Source organism: Vespa mandarinia, chromosome 2, assembly GCF_050613455.1.
Source record: "Vespa mandarinia isolate Hongniang chromosome 2, ASM5061345v1, whole genome shotgun sequence".
Classification (NCBI taxonomy): Eukaryota; Metazoa; Arthropoda; class Insecta; order Hymenoptera; family Vespidae; genus Vespa; species Vespa mandarinia.
The window spans coordinates 11,478,061-11,482,500 of NC_140811.1; the positions used below are offsets into that span (position 1 = coordinate 11,478,061).

General features: G+C 39.5%; 1 protein-coding gene across 12 annotated transcripts in view; it reads left to right on the forward strand.

The window, feature by feature from the left end:
• The first annotated feature begins 701 nt into the window (after positions 1-701).
• Positions 702-4,440, forward strand: part of LOC118441560 (uncharacterized) — a 67,816-nt gene continuing 64,077 nt past the window's right edge. For 4 of the 12 annotated variants that reach the window (XM_035866112.2, XM_035866192.2, XM_035866122.2 and 1 more), the window contains exon 1: positions 703-1,496. The gene's annotated coding sequence lies outside the window, so the exon portion shown is untranslated. Of the gene's footprint in view, positions 1,497-4,440 lie in introns of all 12 variants that reach the window. The other 8 variants (XM_035866142.2, XM_085664915.1, XM_035866153.2 and 5 more) reach the window with 8 other exon arrangements.

A 4,440-nucleotide genomic window follows, 5' to 3' on the forward strand; every position in this document is an offset into this window, starting at 1 on the left:
TTTTATTCCATATTTGCAACAAAGTACCTTTAAAAGAAAAAAGAAGCTTGAATGCGTACTACTCCGACGCGTAATCAAAGTATGTGGAAAAAGAGACAAACACGAAGGAATCGAAGGACGACGTCTCCGGGGCAGCAACCGTCGACATTTTAGTACAAACAATCCCCCGCGCTTGCGGAGAGCTTGCGCACCAGAATGTAGCCGCGAAGAGAGCGGTCATGAGCGAGAGATTATTCTTTTTGTCTCTCTCTTTCTCTCTCACTCTTTCTCTCTCCTTCTCTCTCTATCTCTCTCTCTTTCTTTCTTTCTTGCTATCTCTTGACGGAGTTACGCTCAACGAATGGAAAGGAAGAAGATAGACCGAAAGAACATCGAGAAAGAGAGAGAGAGAGAAAGAGATAGATGAATAGACGAACAGAGAGAGAGAGAGAGAGAGAGAGAGAGAGAGAAAGATGAATAGACGAACAGAGAGAAAGAAAGAGGATGCTGCGCACTAGCACGAGTCACCCCTTTTGCTGCCCTTCTCTTCTTCTCGTCATGGCATCGTTCGTCCTTTTCCAGTAGTCGTCTCGCGCGTGCTCGTCGATCTCTATCTCTCTCTCTCTCTCTCTCTTTCTTTCTCTCTCTCTCTCTCTCTCTCTCTCTCTCTCTCTCTCTCTCTTAGAGAGTCGCCGGCGCTCCCACATCTCGGCTCGGCGGCAGGCTCTCTCGCAGTCCGCCGGCGACTCTTCGATGGGAGCGACGGGTTCGCAGCTACTAACGGTTCGCCGGGTGTCACGTTTCCGTCGACGGAAATAAATGGAACGTCGGCCGATCTGAGTACTGTGAGGTCGACACGCGACGAGAGATCTATAAAAGCGGTGCAACTAAGAGAGAGAAAAAGGGAGAAAGAAAAAGAGAGAGAGAGAGAGAGAGAGAGAAAGAGAAAGAAAGGAAGAGTGAAACGAAAAGAACGAACGAGACACGAAGGTCCGCGAAAGCTTTTTACGTCCAAATGACGATTTTTCTATGCTTTAAGTTCTTTCTTTTCTAAACTCGAAAGCTCTAATCAGGAAAAGGTTTATCGCGACTATTCTCTCCTTTCTCTTTTTTGATATCGCAAACAGTTGTGCTTATTACGTTCGAACTTTTTTGACATTTTCCCACGAAGTGAGTTTTCTTACTTTCGCCGAACTATTTGACGTGCCACGTTCGTTCGACATTTCGTTTGACTCTCTGTCGGAGAAAAAAAAAGCGCGCGTTTCATCTTCTTCTCTCTTTTTTTTTCTTTGGGTATACAAAGCTCCTGTAAAAAAAAAAAAAAAAAAGTAAAAAAGGAAATGTGATTAACCAAGATAGAAATTACAGTCCACGAAAGGGTTCTTCCTTTAAAAAGCGCGTTCCGCCTCGGTGACCACAAGCTACGACGGGATGGGGTGACGCGTCGGATGAATCAAAGGGAAACTTAATGGATACGACGAGAGCAATTGTTCGCTACGAGGGCTACCGAGTCGAAGGTACTTAACGACCTTTCGTTACGCATTTCTCTCTCTCTCTCTCTCTCTCTCTCTCTCTCTATCTATCTATCTATCTATCTATCTATCTATCTATCTCTTTCACTCTCTTTCTCTTCCTCCTTCTCTTTCCCTTCTCCTCTCTTTAAAGTTATTTTCGCACGCACACATCGTCACAAAATACTCTCGGCGCTCTCGACGAACCAACTCGAGAATATTACTTTGATCGATCGATATCGGTATGATCGAGAGTGCTTTTTGGCGGCAAGCTTTCTCGATGTTTCCGATAAGTGAACAAATTGGGTAGAAATTATGGTCACTGTGACCGCTTACTCGATGAATGATCTGACAGGGTGCACTATGCATAGTGAATCAGTGAACTGTACAATATCATGGAATGGTCACTTGAGCGTGTTCACTTCAACCTAGACGCAACACAAGTTTCCCGGGTTAATTAGGTTTTTTTAGGGCTAGATTAGACGATTCTTCCTTGGCACAGCATTGCTCTTCGAATGGTTCTTCTTATCGACTGTTATCGAGTGTTCATATATCGAGAAAAGGCTGTATTTCATCTTTTATAGATGACTTTTAGCCATAAAACGTTTCTAGAAAGCTCATCCTTGCTAGCGATAACATTATCTCTAGCTTTCGATGGCGTTGTATTGTCCCTCCGGATTTCTCCAACTACCCTCTATCTATCTATCTTTATTTTTCCCTCTCTTTCTCCCCATGCATTCGATATTCGAGCGTAATCACGTCGACGCCGCGAACGAACGTTTCGTTTCACACGATCCTATCCAATGTAATTGCTAAAGTTTCCAACACCATAACGAAGTTTACATTCGTAGCTATCGATGTTCACGAACTGTAACGAAATATCAAAACTTTTCTCTGTCCTTTTTTTCTCTTTCTCCGTCTCTTTTTGTCTTTCGTATCAAATAATATGTAGTTTACGAAATTGGAGAATCGAGGAACATGGTATGCGGTAGTCATGTAGAGTCTATGAAAATAGACGAAGCTGAAAATTTCTTTACAGCTCGTCACTAGGCAAGGCTTTTAACGCTACTATTTCCGCGCTAAAATATAAATATATATTCGAGCTATTCGTACGTGTGTGTGCATACGATACCATCGAACTTCTCGTTGTTACAAAAGCTGCTCGACCTCCCTTTTCGAAATGGAAAAAACATAAACGAGAGAAAAAAAGGCATATATACGGGTTCATACCTGTATATAAGAGAGAAAATTTTCCAACGTGTTCTCTTGCGACTCCCGGAGCATTAGAATTCGAACGAGGACCGAAACGAACTCGGTGTACGAGAGTTTCGCAAACTGCGAAAAAGCATACACGACGTCATTCGAAATAAATTCTCGCATACACAAAATATAGGCGAGTTCTGCTTTCTATTCGTAATTATACCGGATCTTTTTCCCAATATTATTTATTTACCTCATCTCTTCTTTTATTATAAGCTCATTAGAAAGTTATCGATAAAATAATAATAAGAATAAAATCAATTTTAATCGAAATCGTCTTGTCTCGCAAACAATCCGATATCGGAAAAGGATTAGCGTTTTCCGTTGCGAGAGACAGGGTCGAACTAGTATCAAATGATTTTGAAGCGAACTATAGCAAGGAATAGATATAATGAAGCGAGAAAGCAGAGCTTATACATGAATAAGACATGAATATGCATAACTATATTGTTTAACACGACGGTTTGAAAATGATAACGATGTATATTTACCAATACTAGAATAGTAAGATATCAATGTAATACTTTTTCTTTATTTTTCATTCAAATTCAATAATTTGATTATTTTTATTGAAAATTCCACCATCAAGATTGTTTACTAAATAAACTTTATTTATTTCTACATTCGCAATTTTTATCAAAAAAGTCATATCGAACGAATCGCGAATTAATTTGTAAAAAGTAAATATAGACCATGGGATGCAGCAAACTTTGACCGTGAATGTGTAAAAAGAGAGCAAAGATCTGTATAAAGAGAAAAGTAGGGAAACGGGAAAAGAAAAAGAAATAAAACGAACGTATTTCTATGTAGGTGAACTCGCTCTGACGTCAAAAGCTATCGTGCAAGCTCACAAGCTCCGGAGTTAACGATTTATCGATCGCTATCAGAATTTTGAATGGAACTCGATGTACAGCTTTAAGTTGAACTTTTAATTATATAAACCAGGATAAACTTAGAAGTTTTTTACGAATGACGCGCAATTCGGGAAATATTTGTTGTTATTAATTTTCCTTGCTAAGAAAAGCGATTTGGATCATGTAAAAACGATAAATCCTCTAAAAAAACAGCCAAAACATTTTTGATAAAATCGAAAAAGACAATTCCTATATAATCCTTTCTTCTATCACCACTCCTATTTTTTATCCCCTCAGCAGAATTTATTTGCACTTAGATGCAAAAATACGATAAATATTTCGAGAATCGACATTCATTTTCGTTGTAGGTACATATTTCCCCTATCCATCTTCTCTCTCTCTCTCACTCTCTCTCTCTCTCTTTCTTTCTCCCTCTTTCTATCTCTATCTCTTAATCGTCCCGACAGATTCGTTGAATCCGAGCAGTCAGCTTGACGGGCCAAATTTTCGCGGCAGTTTTTGAACAGAACGGATTTCCCAGGCGTATTCGACTCGTTTCTCTTTTATACTCACTCGCGCGCCCACGCACACATTCACACACACATATACACACACACACACACACACAAATGTGCACAAAAGAGCTGAACTACACGGACTAACTTTTTATTTACTGATTTTAGGGAAAGGAAAAAGTGTTTCGTATAAAAAAACGAAGCCATTGCCGTCGGACGTGTACAAAAAGAACATTTAAATTAAACGTCATATTCGTATAATTATATTATGGAGACGACTAAAAATAAATCATTATTTTTTTTAAATATATTCTATCTACC